Below are 16,090 nucleotides of genomic sequence, written 5' to 3' on the forward strand. Positions count from 1 at the left end.
TGGATGGATGGATGGATGGATGGATGGATGGATGGATGGATGGATGGATGGATGGATGGATGGATGGATGGATGGATGGATGGATGGATGGATGGACAAGCTTTAAACACACATCTTGCACGGTGAGCTCTTGAAGTTTGAGTTGGGGATTAGTCGCAGCTACTGGCACTAATTTTGAGCTCGATATATATATAAATGAGTTTTTTTTGCCTTTTTTTGTGTTTCCTGAGCTTGAAAAGTTGTGGCGGCCATCTTGAATTATCCTGACTCCATAAGTCAGTCAGCTGTGGGTGTCAACCCAATGATTGTTTGCTGAAAGTTTCATTAAAATCTGTAAAGTGGTTCATGACCAAACACTCCTTCGACGTGTTTCCAAAAGGTAATTAAATGTGTTAAACTGTAAAAATTAAGGTGTTAATAGTCAATTTCTACGTTCTCACCCGAAGGTGTGCGTCTTCGGGGAAGGTGAAACTTATCACTGTTTGTGCGAGATGGAGCCACAAACATGTACAGGTATTATTTACTGTACACACACGCACACGCGCACACACACACACACACACACACACACACAGGTTTACTGTTGATGGTGCAGGTAAAGCTGTGCTTTCCCAAGCAGTTTGAACCGAGTGTGAGGCTGGCAAACATCCCTACGTGTGTGTGTGGCGTAAGCAGATTTTCTGCCGTCTTCCGCAAAAACTACAATAAGGGAGACGAGTAGAGAGGGGGAGGAGCGGGTGAGGGGGGGTGAGATAAGGAGAATGACGAGGTGTTTTAGTGCTTACCATCAACAAACTGAAGAAGGTCAGAGAACGTTTGTGGAAGGAGGGCGAGATCTCAAAACTTTTCCTATCGTTTTATGTTACAGATCAGAGCCACGCATCCAGGTACTAACACCTGGAGCAATGACTCCGCCCCCTTTTGCTCATGAAACAGAAGGGGAGGAATTCCTCGAAGGAATCCGTTGATGCCGGAGTTTTAGACGAAGATCGTCTTCTGTTTTATCGCTTTTGGGTAAACCTTGAAAATAACTTTATGATCTGTTGGAGCTGGGAATGTGTTGAGGTTGACCTTCTGCTGCTACCATGGCAACGATTAGCTATTTATGTGCTGTGGCAGCCATCTTGAATTGGGTAAAAACATGCATGTTGGGCCTCCCTTTAAAAAGAGATCTCAATGGGACTTGCCTGGTTAAATAAAGGTTCATAAATAATAAATAAATAGTTGGGTTGACCCCAAAAGTTCATCCATCGTAGATTTACATCCAGTGATCAGATTTTGAGTTTCATTTAAATCCATCCAGTGGTTTATGAGATATTTTCACACAGAGGTAAAAACATGATCAAACTACCATAAAAAGCAACAGCAGTCACATTAAACACACTTAACTCCTTCCATACAGACAGATTTGCTGTAAAAGTGCAACACGGACCAGTGTCAGAGTATCTGTGTGTTTTCTCATCAAGTTATAACTCGTGTGTGTGTGTGTGTGTGTGTGTCCAGGAAATAGCAGGACAGCACATTTTTCCCAGTAAGGGTGTGTGTGTTTATTTGTACAGATGGAGAAGATGCCGGGGACCTTGAGAAACTGTGATAAAACACTGACAACGAGCCGAGGAGGGGGAGCTGAACAAACACACACACACACACACACACAGCTCTGATGTGCAGGAAAGTATCAGCAGTTTCACTTTGGAAATTAAAAACACAACATTTTCTGAAGGAATGCATATCGCCCGCCACCTTTCATGCCAGAGCTCTAAACTTTCTTATCTCATGATGAAGTTAAACGTATTTTGATCAAGATCTGAAAATAATCTCATGTGTTGCGAACGACTCTCAGCTTCTAAAAACACAAGATTTCAGCTCAATATCTGCAGAATTGACTGATTTATAGACATTTTTGTGTTTTTTAGGATCAGATGGCTGTGGCGGCCATCTTTAATTGGGTCGGCTCCAGATGCTATTCAGCTTTAGATGCACATCCAGTGAATATTTCCTGAAAGTTTCATGAAATTTCATCTTGTGTTTCATGAGATATTTTGCTAACAGACACACACAAGCACAGGGAAAAACATTATTGTCCACCTTTGTCTTTAATAGGCGGGTGATAATGATTTATGACACAAACTGAGAACAGAAAACCTGATGATTTATCTCAGAACAGGTCCTTTAAATAAAGATAAACTTGAATTAATTTTTAATACAAAAAGCTACAACTTTCAGTAAATGTTTTTGCTCCGTATTCTCTCTCCTCCTGATTTAAAACCTCAGTGTGTGTGTGTGTGTGTGTGTGTGTTTATTCAGCTGTGTGTGTGTTCAACCTTCAGACCTGCGTTTGTTTACAGCGCAGGTTTCCTACAAAACACCCTCCTCAATCTTTACTTATGATGGCAGCCGGGACAAAAGGACCCGTGATAGGTGTCCTGTGGTGTGCCTGATAACGCCGCCGCTGTCACCTCCGCCGATAGGATCAGCTGCGCTGCCGCACACGAAACAAACCGGCGGACGAGAAAAAGAACGACCGGAGTGACAGGCAAAACCAAAACAAGCTCATTCTGACGCCACACCGCATATTTATGATCACCCGCCGCCAAAGAAGAGGGCGGGTGATCATGTCTTTGTCCAAAGGCTAACTGAGTGCCTTCTGGAGCCAAGCCAATTAAAAATGGCCGCCACGGCCAACTGACGTCAGCAAACATAAAAATCCGTCGGTTTTACGGATGTTGTGTTAAAATTTATTGCATCTGAAGCTGAAAGTCCCAACACACTTCAGGAGACGATCTTTGCTCTAAACCAGCTAAAAGCTAATGTTTCTGCTACTGTTAGGCTAGCATTCGCCCTCTTTTTAACTTTTAGTTAGCGTCTAGGTAGCTTTGAACTTAACGAGCATTTTATTAATTTGTTTTTGTTCGCATTTTGCTGCTTTCAGCTTCTCTGAGCGCGGACAGACGGGAACCTGCAGCTGGTTAGCTTCCAGAGTCAATCCATTTCAAGATGGCCACCACAGCCAATCAAAATGAGCTAACACAGATATAGCTACACCTGTAATATTTTACACACATTGAGCTAATATTTCATGTGGTAGTATTTATGACACAATGCATTTAATTTAAATTAATTTAAAGCATAAATATTTTTCTTCCTGAGGCTAAAGTTACACTTTTGTCTTGCAAAAGAAACCCAAAACTTTTATTTTACAATCATTAGTGGAGGCGTGTAAAAACATTCAAACACAACAAATAAAATGTGGGAAACTGATCTAAACTAAGGGTGGCGCTGTTGTCTGTCCAGTTCTTTCAGGTTTAAACAGAAACGTCTGTCTCCAGTCTAATACAGGAGTCCCATAATGAACACTTATTTATGAGTAAATGTTGCAGATGATTAACCAACTAAGCTTATTTTTTATCAGAACCATCTGAATCCACAGCGAACGCTCAGGTCTATAAAAATGACTTACATGAGCAGAGCTGCACCCCGCAGACCCCGAGGATTAATCAAACTTTACAAACTGAGAGTTTGTTTGTGTGCGTGAAGGAGGAGGAGGAGGAGGAGGAGGAGGAGGAGGAAGAGGATGGAGACGTGGGAATAAAGAGGAGGAGGGGGAACAGAAACGGTGAAGAGAGGCAGGTTTGTGCAACCATCAATCACCTTCCTGGGGTTCAAGTTTATTTGGCTTCATTTTTCTTTGATAAACAGAGCAGAGGGAGAAAACAACATGTGGGGTGTGTGTGTGTGTGTGTGTGTGTGTGGAGGGGGGTTGTTTAGAAAAAAAACATGCAATAAGGAAGAGGTTGGCGATACGAACAGGGAGGAAAATGGTTAAAAAAAACAAAGAATGTCTGCAAATACATTAAAAACTGTATACGAACTGAACAAACAGCAAGTTCACTGAAAACTCTGAGAAATCTTTAAAACACAAGCATCAGGTGATTTTTTTCCCCCTCTCTTATATCAGCGTCTTATATTATATTTCAGTACCTTTTCTGATCAACTAAAGCATAAAATCTCCTCATGATCTCATCCAATTCTCTCTTTTTTTTTCCCAGTGCAGCAAATTTCTTTGTCGTGTTTTCTGCTAACACACGACTTGATATTCCTCCGTTTCATTTAGCTCACTTCACTTCAGCCTTTTGTCTTTTCTTGTGTCCCTGTCGGCCTGCAGCCTCAGACCCTGCTGCAGATGAGCGAACGCCTTTTAAACACACGTTTCTGTAACGTTTCATTCGTCCCGACAACGAGACAAGCCTGACGGTTTGTTCAACAGAACCAAAGTACTCCACAGAAAGCAAGAAAATAAACACTTTGTGACTCTAAAAAGCATCTATCTATCAAAGCCACAACCAAACGTTGGTAAGGTGAAGTAAGAATCGGGCCAAAAAGATTCTTGATTAAACAGTAATAACACTTTTTCTCATCAATACTGCAGCTGCAGTCAGATTAGTTTTATTGTGTTCAGTGAACAGATGGTTTTATTACACCGTCGCCAGCAGGTGATGGAGGGAAACCTCTCCAGCTCCTCCTGGGGGATCTCAAGGATTTTCCAGACCAGAGAAAATATAGAAAATATACAGCATAATCCCTCCGGTGACTCTGGGGTCTGCCTTGAGGCCTCCTTCCAGCAGGATGTGCCCAGAAAACCTTCAGAGGGAGGCATCCAGAAGAGACCTGAATCAAGTACCTGAACCGACTGTTTTCAATGTGGAGGAAGAGGAGGAGGAGGAGCTCCTGCTGGATGACGAAGCATCTCACTCCGAGGGCAGCATGTCACCGTACTGGGAATGTCTTATGCCCTTTTTACACGGGCTCTAATTCAGAAGTCCGGCTCTACTCCGTTCTACTCGGCTCGGCTCGGCCTCCTCGTGTTGCGGGGGGCGGGGGTGTGTGTGTGTGGGGTGCGCTACTGAAACTTGGCGCCATTTGTGTAAACAACGGAAGCGCTATGGACAGCGTTAGCCCTGTGTTGTTGCTGTTTTTTAAACTTATGGGGATTCTCCTCAGACTTCAGGAAGAGAGGCGCAGAGGAAGAAATGCTCTGGATGCCGCGATTGTTGCGCGGAGTAGGACAGCTGTTATCCGCCGGAGATTTCAGGCTTTACAGGCCTTCAGCTGGGGGACAGACGGCAGAAACGCTGCAGGGTAAGCTAACGCTGTTGTTTATATTCCTACCTTCGCTCTTTATGCTTGCATCTGGTCACACCCACGACCAATGAGTGAACAGAAGCTAAGCTTGTGCCGCCGACCCGGCTGGCCCTACTCCAAAGCAGGGACCAAAAAAGCAGGGACCAGCCTCGAAAAAATGCTGGTGGAAACGCTCGCAAGCCGAGTAGAGTGGAGCCGGGACCTTTAGAGCCGGTGGAAAAGGGGCGTTATTAACATTAGCAGTGTTTGCAACCAGTGCTCATGTTCTGCATGATTATCTTTTTTTAAAATCATGGCCTATTTTCATACGCAGCTCGCAGAACTTCTATTCTCGGCCACGCACATTATTTGCTGTAGCCTCTGGTTTAAAAGGAGACTTTCTGTGCAGGCGTCAGCGCTTTAGAATTTACAAAAACTAAACTGAGAAGGGTTTGAGTCTCACACAAGGTAACTGAAAACCTTCGTGAACGTTTTGAGAGGTTCTGGAGACTCACATCAGTCACAGTCCAGCCCGGCCACCCTTCAGAGGAAGTTCATTTCAGCTGCTCGGATCCAGGATCTCGTCTGAAACACAGATGGACCAGCAAATCGAGGACTTCTTCACCACGACGGGCCAACGTAATTCCCTCATTACGACAGACGAGGCACCGCCCCCCACTGATCCATCTCCTGCTTCACTCTGCCATCATTTGTGAACAAGACCCCTAAATATTGCAGCAAATTGGTGTTTCTTGCTCAGCTAAAATCAGTGAACCTTAGAAGAGTCTAAGATAACTTGATGTAACATACATCCTTCAACCAGGAGGCTGAGTCTGTGCAAAAACTTTAACAAGCCTCCTGAGTCGGTTTGCTCGCAGGAAGAAAAAATAAAATCAACATGTATTGAGTTTGGCAATATATTTTAATTTCAAATGAAGCCCTCCGACAGTCTGAGGATGGTAAAAGTGATCTTGTGTGCATCTTTCTCTCCCCTCCCTCCTGTTTCTCTCGGTTTTTCCCGCCTCCTTCCCCCTGCCACTCTCCCGCCTCGGTTTTTCTCAGTATCAGGTACAAGTCTGTTGGATTAGGCTCCTTTAAAAGCGGATTAGCTGTGTTGGAGCCATTTGAGGTAAATTGCTGTGAGGAGTCGATCTACCCCTTCGCCACCGCCTCCTCTTCCCTTTCTCAGTTAAGACAGAGTCAAAATTCTCAACCTAATCCTCAAATCCTCGCCGCACCCCCCCCCTTCTGTCTGCCTTTCCCTTCGCTTTCACTTTTACCTCCAAATTCTCTAATTCTTTCTTCGGCTCACCCAGACGAGTGCGATGAAGAGGGGAGCACTCCGACAGGAACACGTGACTGAGCTGATTACCTTCGACAAAAAGCGTCCGCGTTTGTTTTGTTTCAGTTAGTTTACCTGCCGGAGCGTGTCACGAAACAGAGCTAAACGGTGTTAATTATGAATGCAGTGTTGTGTTCCACGGAGCGCCGGTGATATTTCGTTAACTTTGAACTTAATAGGGCTGGTTTTAAACCGAAAATGAAAAACCGAGCACGGCTCGCAGCGGCAACGTTACATTGAGTTTTATTCAAAGAGTAAATGGCTGCAGAAAACCAAAACTTTTAAGATAAATTTCAGCAACTTAATGCAAAACAAAGTTGACCATATCAGCCCTCAGTGGCTGGTTGTTATCTGCTGTCTGCATGCCACAAGGTCAGGTTATTACACCATGGTGGGGTCACAGCCTGCCTGTAACCCTCACTTTAAACCGAATAACTCTGAAAAAGCTGAAACTAAACTAAAAGAAGCAGAACACCAGCTAAACACTGAAGGGAGATGTAGGTTAGCTAAGAGTTAAAAATATCAAACCAGCAGCTTAAAGCTAAAAGTAGCGAAACACCAACTAAAAACAGCAAAATGCTGCCAAGATACAAACTGAAAGCTAAAAGTTTCCAGGCAAATTAAAAAGTTACTTCTACTGTTGAATTTAAATCAGTACAAAGTGGAAAATTTATGTCTGTAAATTTATATTCCTGTTGTTTTTTATCTTTGTTCAGAAACAAAAAACCAAAACACATGTGTTCCCCTTTTGTTGTCTTTCTGGATCAGAGGACAGAAACAAACTATCGGTCCCTCTAGTGCTGGGCGATATAACGATAGATATCATGGGGACGATAGAAAAGTGTCTACGAACGAGTGAGACAGCGGTTAGGAAGCAGGGCGGCGGAGCTCTGCATTCTGCATACTTCACTCATCAAATCTGAGCATAAATAGGACTTCTCCATCCCAGACAGCTGGACTTTTTTCAGAGACTTCAGCTGTTTTTGGAGGTAAAACAACACAAGTAGTGGAGTTGGCGTTTGTTTATTTAAGGTCAAATTAACCGTTGATGTGAATAAATACCTACAGATTTGTTTCTTGCTTTATTAATTTATTTCTGACCAACCTTCAGGACATTGCAATGAGTTCCTTTAATTACAGGTGACAGATCGCAGTCAGGTCCATCTTCGCTATAAAAACCTACTACTTATGCTACTGAAGTAACGGCGATGTAAAGGTTTATAAAACGGCGTTCACGTGAACCGCAAAGACGTTTTGGAGACTGGAGCTGCTTGAAGACAGTTTTTGGACCTGACGCCTGCTCACAGTCATCGTTCGCTCCACTCTGCTGCAGGTAAGACGATCATCGTTAAATTCGCCGGAGGTGTCACGTGCGCGGACATGAACACGTTTACGCGTTGGGGGGGCCCCGAGCACATGCTCGCCGCTCATCCTGAAGTTACCATCGATTTGGGGGTTGCAGTGCGCTGTGGGCAACGGTTGCCGCGGCAACCGGCAGCCAAGCAAGGCAGCCAAAGTTTGAGCTGCTGGCACGAGGAGAGCGTGCTCGCGCCTCCCGCTTTGTGTGCACGCCGTTTGTGTGCATAAGAGGTGGAGCAACCAAACATGCATTTTTGTGAGTATTTATTTGTGTGTGTGTGTGTGTGTGTGTGTGTGTGTGTGAGGCGCTGGCGGGGTGACAGCAGTCTGTTTAGTATGCAGCCCTCTGACTGCATTTCCCTTCCTCCCTTCGTTTGGCCCACAGACACAGCATAAGAATGACCCCCCCCAAACACACACACACACACACACACACACACAGACACACACACACACACACACACACACACACAGACACACACTTGGCTCCTCTACACACACTACATGCGCCTGCACTGCGACCAGCTTTCTCCACCGTGAGGCCTGCAGGCTAATTCTGCAGATGAGGTTAATATTAGAGAGGGCTTGATTACAAACACACACACACACACACACACACACACACACACGTTCGGGTAATCAACACTCTGACGTACAATGACATTCCTCTAAGAAGGCCTGCCGTTGGTGGAGTATTGATATTTCCTTTCCGAGCCCGTCTTCACACCTCCGGGGTGTGCCGATTGGGTGGAGATGGTCTGTCTCCGTGTGTTTTCTCTGCTGCGGTCGAAGCAAACCAAACACATTTGGTGGTTTTGTGTTGTGGGGAGGTGAGTCACGAGGACCCTGGGAATCGTTTTCTCTCCCGCTGCTACTGATGCTGCTCAGACACACACACACACACACACACATACTATATGTATAATAAAACACACACACCTTAGAGGATGGTTCTGCTTTTTCAGCTCACTATTCTGCGTATTTACACACTTACCCTCCACATACACAAATAGAAGACACACACACACACACATATGAAACTAGATATTTACATACTCACTGTCTGACATTAAATCAGACTAAACCTTTCCTGTTTTAGGTCAGTTAGAATTCCCCAAATTATTTGTATTTGCTAAATATTCAAATACCGAGAGAGAATCTTTTATTTTCTCTTTTTAATTCACAAGTTTCCATATATTTTTTGAGTATTTGGTAGCGTTGCCTTTAAACCGTCGGTCTCAGGTCAAATGTTTTGGTTTCCCAGAGTTTGCTGAATTTCGTCCGGACAGAACCGGTGGATCTGAGTCGGGTTTGGAGGTCGCCCTTTCAGGTCTGCCCACAAATCTTTTACTGGATTGAGATCAGGTCTTTGTGACGGCGGCTCCAAAACGTCAACTTTGTTGCCCTGAAGCCGCTCTGCAGCTAATCCGGCAGAACGCTGAAGGTCGTCGTCCTTTTGGACCCATTTGGCCTCAAGCTTCAACCTCCTGGCTGTCGTCCTGAGATGCTGCTTCAGTATTCCCACGTGACGTTCTTTCCTCCACCACTCCCTCCTGCAGCAAACACGACACGATGCTGCCACCGCCGTGCTTTAAAGTCAGGATGCTGTTCCCAGGCCTGCAAGCTTCTCCTCCAAATGTAACGATGGTCAATGAAGCCAAACAGTCCGGTTTTATTTTCATCAGACCTCAGGACGTGTCTCTAAAGACGAAGGTCTTTCATTTGGCTGTGGATAATGACTTTGACCAGCTTCAGTCGGAGTCTTTACAAGGTCTTTTGCTTTTGTTTTGGGGTTGATACGCACATTTCACACCAAAACACTTTTATCTCAGGAACGCAGAACCCGTCTCCTTCCTGAGCGGTGTGCTGGCAGGACGTTCCCATGGTGTTTATACTCCTGCATGATTGTTTGAACAGATGAACGCGGCACCTTCGGGCATCTGGAAAATGGACCCAAGGAGAAACCAGAGATGAGGAGGTCGACGATTCTCTTCCTGATGTCTTGGCTGATTCCTTTCGATATTTTTAACCCCATGATGTCACAGAAAGAAGCAGCGTCAACAAGTGAGCCTCCAGTTCACTAAACTGATGTCAACTAACCAATCAGAAGCTTCCAAAGCTATGACATCATCATCTGGGCTTTCCCAAAATGTTTAAACGTATAATAATCTCTTTATAGTCTCTTTATCCAGGCATTTAGCAAATAGAAATAATTTTAGGAATCCTAACTGAGCTAAAACAGGAAAGGTTTATTCTGATTTAAAATCAGACAGTGAGAAATAAATGGTTCTGTTTTCATACAGTGGATGGAAACATTGGCTTTCAGGTGTACATATAGTAAAACACACACCTTAGTGGATGTTTCTGCCCATTAAACCCACTATTGTGCATATTTACAGCCCAAAAATGCAACAGATTTGCACCCTTACCCTACACATGGACACATATATAAACAAATATATATATGGAAGATTCACACACACATTATTGATCGGGAGAAGTAAGTGGAGCTCAGCAGTAACAGGAGAGGCAGAACAGTTAAGGAGCCAAGGTGGAGGGAGGAGGTGAGGTGACAGGAACTGGGTGGAGGAAGGGGGGAGGCAGGGAGGGAGGGAGGGGACACGCAGAGAGAGAAAATAAAAAGAGAAATGGACAGCAGGAGCACAGAGAGGGAGCTGTTTGTCTTGTGTTTGTCTTAACATGAAGCATCTTGGAGGAGCCAGAGAGCAAACACACTCAGGAACACAGCAGCCAGCCCCCTCCACTCCTCCCGGACACCTCCTCACCCCCCACCTCCATCCCCCCTTTTGCCTCACACCCACCCTGACATCCCCAGAGTCTCTCTGTAGGATCTGAGAGAGGCTCAGCTCAAGCCCTGACACGTGAGAGATGGAGGAGTGAGAGCGAGCTGTATTCACTTGTTTATTTGTGACTCCGGCGGTGCCGATGTGTGGGANGGGGGGGGTGACAGAGGGAACAGGAGATAAAATGTGTGTTTGTGAGGGAGGGACGGTAATACGTCCTGCTACTGCAAATTGATGGAGGAAAGGGAGGAAAATGACTTGGTCTTAGGGGTGCCGTTCACACTTTTTCCTCTGCTATTTATACCGTCTCTCTTCACCTCACGACGAAGGGATGTGAACCAATCTTTGACTCCTTACACGCCAAACTGACATGAAAAACCAGCTGCGACGAAAGGGTCTTCTGCCGCATCTGCTCAGGAGTCCAGCGTTGCAGCAAAAATAAAAAACGAACATAGAACAGCACATGATGGACAGAACTCGACGAGCTACGAGCATGTAAGACCTTCGGGCAATCGTTTTCAAATAGTCATTAAAGCATAAAATCTGAATTCTTTTGAGTATGAAACAATATGCTGAAACAAACTACTGTAAGCTGGCAGTAATGCACCAACCACGGGGCTTTTCACGGCGGTTTTAAAGAATCTCGCATCCGTTTTCTGCCACTGTGGCGGTTTTATTCGGAAAGGCATACAAAGTAAAAACTAAATCTGCCCGCCTCTACTCGTTGATCCACTGATCCGGAAAAACAATGAAGGAGCACAAGTAACCTCGGACCAGCAGAATTAGCAAAGCCATACGTGTGCGTACCTGCAAGTTTTCATCACTGGAGATTGTTTTCACTGCAAGTCTATCATCCTCTGTCATCACGTGATCGTTTGTCTGTCTGTGAGCAAACATCTCATGAACCTCTGAACGTTTTTTTAATGAAACTACAACTCTGATCAAGTACGTTGCCACAGCTAATTAACCCTTCGCCGACACAGAAACGGCTACAACTCAGCTAAGCTTACGGATGATGGTGATAGCTGAGAGTCATTCACAACATAATCCAAGCTTTAACAGATTGTGAGACTGTGCATGATGTTACTTTCAGGGTTTGACCAAAATGGCTCCAAATCTGTTAAAATCCTGGTTTAAAAGGGATGCTAATTGAAACAGAGAAGAGCAAATAAACAATCAGATGTATACAAGAGGGGGAAATGTCTTCATAACTTTCTGAAAATTAAAGCAAAAATATGCAAATTTGAAGGTAATACTTTCTTGGGGTAAATAAAGTCCATGTAAAGGGAATATTTCTGCATTTAAAACAAAAAACTCTCCTTTTTGTCTGTGCGTGTATAATTTCTGCACGTATGTCAAACTGAGAGCTGATGGAGGTCAGAGTCCTGAGTGAAAGAGGACAGAAAGGAGAAGAAAATCAGACCAAGAAGATGATCAAACAGTTCTTTTAAAACTGTAAATTAGTTGTTGGAGGCTGACTCTCACACACTCACTCATTCACACACAGTCAAAACCTCCCGCTTCAATCCATCAGAGTGACACCAGAGGCTTCCTCTGAGGCCACCGCCTGTCAATCCGCTCCCATCCAATCATCACTCAGATAACCCCAGAGACCCGCCCACAAAGCTGCACACAGCTGCTTGTGCAAAAAAAGAAAGAGCCACATCCGTCTCACAATCACTGTGTCACACACTGAGGCGACCGCATCATCCGTCACACACCAACATCCACAGGCTCGCCGCCTTTGTTCCCCTCCGCTCGCTGCTTCCACTGAGACATCCACCGCCGTGGCGACGGTAACCGCGACAACGGGCATAAATTAGCGTCATGGCAATATGCAAAGCGAGGTAGCAACAATTAAAGCTTGACTAACGAGCTTTTGAGGAGCGAGGCTGAAGTTTCCCCGAGCAGCTGCTAACTGGATTAGCTCACACACACACACACACACACACACACAGAGGGAAAGGATGGAGCTGAGCACCACCTGTGAGACAAAACACACACAAAGCAAAAAGGCTAATACACACATACACATTCAGACAAATACACAAATAAAACCAAATCCAAACTCAGCCAGGATTAAACACCAATTACTTCATGATATATAAGAAATAATCCATCACAAGTTATAGAAAAGATCATCAAATATTAAAAATATGAGCACACAGCTCTGACAGCAAACAGAGAGAAGGCATCCATCCATTCTCTTTACTTGCTGTTTTTCTTCCGAGTCGCAGGGGAGCAGCTGGACACGAGACACGACAATATATTTAGATTTAGATGTGCATAAAAATGTTGGTACCTATACAGTTCATAATCTGCTCAGGCAGATTTGTTGGCCCCCTTAAAGAGAGCCTTAATCTTTGAATTATGGTTATGTTCCAAACTAACTAGCCGTCGAGGTTTCCGTCAGACATTCAGGCTCTTTAAAGGGAACGACGTAGCTTGTTTTGGTTGTGTTCACCACTCCGAACGTGGAGCAGAGTGAAGGTGAGAGCTGTCTGAGGAGCTCTACAAGAGCTTCTCCAAGCACAGCTGACCACAGCTGAGGATGTTAATAAAAAGCAGAAGGTTTATGGAGCTGTAGCCAACCTCCCAGGACGTGGACGCAAGAGCTGATGCGACCCCAGGTTGATCAAACAAAGAGTGCAGAAGGTGGACGAAGAGCCAAGGAAACCATTTAAAAGCGTCTATCTTTTTTTGATTGCAATCGGCTCCACAGAAGACGACCCAGGAGGCTCCACCGCTGACGGAAAAACACAAAAAACTATTTACCAAAATGCATGTTTACAAGCCCTGAAGTTTCTGGGACTGATGAGATAAAACTGGAACCTTTAGATCACATCAGTTGTGGGTTTTTTTTGTTTCTTTTTTTAAATATTGGGGAAGGAAATCAACGAATCCATTACTTGTCCGGAGACGTTTAAGCTCCAATCTTGTCTGTAGTGGAAAAACGTCCAATAAAACTTTTACTGACCAAAGAAAAAGAACGGGGTACCACCAGGGTCATCGTGGCTAAATGTGGCTAAACCGTGAGATCTGTGTGTTCCCCGTTCAGGACAAATAAAAGGTGTTAAAACTGACATATTAAATTAAGATTAAATGTGGCTCCGTGTGTCGTTTCCCCTGACACGCTGAGGAATTTCGCTGCTTTGTTTTTGATGCAGTTATATTAAATCACTGCGACATTAAATCACTATTATTAAGGAAGTCTGGCATTCAACCTAATCTGATCCACCTCTGTAATTTACTTCCCAGATATGGATTAGAGAGATTTATGAGTGCCGGTGGTCAGAAACGCTCATGTGATTACCGCACATGTAAACCTGAGAGGAATCGGTGTAAATTCCCTTTAAAAACGCGTGTGATTTATTCGCATAACTAAAATTATGTCCTAAAACCTGACTTTCATATTCTGCAAATTACAGGTAGAACAGAGGACGTTTTCCTCCTCAGATCTTCTGCTTTGCTCGCTTCTGTTTCTCCTTCCAGACCCTTGATTTTCCTTTCAATATCCTCACCCTCCAATAAATCTCCTGATTTCTGCATTTGCCTTCCTTTATTTTTCCTCTCTGCACAAGCCTCTTCTCTCCTTTCCAGGTTTCCTGTGCTCCTTCAAATAAATCTCTCCTCCCTCCTGTTATACTCCCCACCACCACCTCCCTAAATCTATGAAACACACTCAAACAAACATGTGCACACAAACACACAGCCCTCCAGGCAGCAGCAGCCACAAAGGCCTTATATTAATAAATCTGCTCCTTTATTGGTGCTGAGTGTCTCTGGCAGAGAGAGACAGAGAGAAAGAGGGAGGAGAGAAGAAGAGAGGAGGGGGGGGAGGAGGAGGAACAGGACAGGAGACGCAGAGATCACCAGAGGGGGAGGAGGAGATGACTGACTGACTGTAGCCATATCATCAGCAGAAAGAGAGACAGGAGAGATAAAGAGGAGCTCGGCAGAGTTTCGAATAAACACAAGCAGCAACAGGACTGAGGTTTCACTTGTGTGATTGTTATTAAGGTACAGTCCGCCCACATGGTAACTACCTCCGTTTTGAGCATTATTACGAACACCTGACACCTGGCTGAACCGCCGGAGCGTTCACAGTCGCTGGGAAACAAACTGCCTGAGGTGGGCTCCGGGTAATGACAGCAGCCAGCTTGGCTTAGTGGTCCAATCTCAGCCATCAGTCAGCTGTGACAGATTGGGGATATGAGCTAAGGAGCCGTTTAGCTTTGGTGCTTGCCTGGTGTGTGAGTGCTCGAGCCGGGGTGGGGGTGTGGGGGGGGAGGCCATCAGTGCTGCTAGTGTTGCAGAGGCATCAATACGCTCTCGACAGGCCATTTTCCTATGCCTATTCCCAGCCTCGGCTTGTTGCTGGGGCAACTTCCGCCATTTTACCTTCTCCGGCTGCACAAAGAGCAATCCGGAGCGTTTTACAAACCGACGAGCTGACTTCCTGCTTTTGATGATCAAACCTGTGCTGTCAGGTCACCTGCGTGGAAGTTAGAGTCGTAACGCCAAACGAGAGTTTCTGAGAAAGATCTCTTACTTTGATTTTGAGAGTTCTGTAAAAGTTTCTGCATGGTTTTAGTGTCTTTGTGTAAAAAAGGCGATGGTGAAATAATTTTGGGGTCAGCAGAATCCCAGCGTTTGACTCACCGGTCCTGCAGAGGTCACCGACTAAATTTACTCAAGGCACCGAATTTTTCTGACCAGCCTTCGAGTCAATAAATAAATAAACAAAGACATAAATGATGCTTGCCAAGCCGGATGTTAAGAGGTTAGTGTTCGAGTAAAAATGCAATTTATTTCAATTAATCAATCTTGTAGTTCAGCATAAGAGTTTAAACACAACATTTGTTTTTATTCACCATACGTAGGAACGGAGAGTTGTTTTTACTAAAAACTATATAAATTTTATTTATTTATATTCATTTTTCTGTTGTCACACATTTATCATGCTCTTCTATTTTTATGTAACAAATATTTTTCTCTTTTTTTATCTTTAAATGAAGGTTTTGTTTGTGAGTCGCCGTGCAAAGATGTTAAATTAAAAAACAAAGTATTACAAATAGAAAGTAAGAGAACTTAAAACAAATTAAGTTCATCCATACATCATTAATGCACAAATTTAAGCAGCAGAATCAGTAATAAAATATTAAGATATTAAAATACAGAATAACATTTTATCCGAAGCAGAATCAGTGGAAGGGTTCTGCATCATATTTGTCTCATTATTTATCCGTAAACAAGCCGTCAGAGGACTCAGTTTAACCCTCATAAATTGGTAAATTACTTAAAAAACTGAATAAAATGAGCTTTTTTATTATCTTTGATTCTTTTAGGTTGCTTTACATAAAAATAAATAAAAATTAATCATGCAAAGTCTCTAAAGTACCATTAGACTGCTCCACTTCTCACATTGCTTTCATCCTTTAGTTGTTTGTGGTTTGGTGCCCAG

The 16,090-nt window shown here is 44.1% G+C and overlaps 1 protein-coding gene across 1 annotated transcript in view; it reads right to left on the reverse strand.

The window, feature by feature from the left end:
- The window catches only part of maml3 (mastermind-like transcriptional coactivator 3), a 109,708-nt gene that overhangs the window by 41,398 nt on the left and 52,220 nt on the right, over window positions 1–16,090 (reverse strand). The window lies entirely within an intron of this gene.

This window comes from Kryptolebias marmoratus, linkage group LG3 (assembly GCF_001649575.2).
Source record: "Kryptolebias marmoratus isolate JLee-2015 linkage group LG3, ASM164957v2, whole genome shotgun sequence".
Classification (NCBI taxonomy): domain Eukaryota; kingdom Metazoa; phylum Chordata; class Actinopteri; order Cyprinodontiformes; family Rivulidae; genus Kryptolebias; species Kryptolebias marmoratus.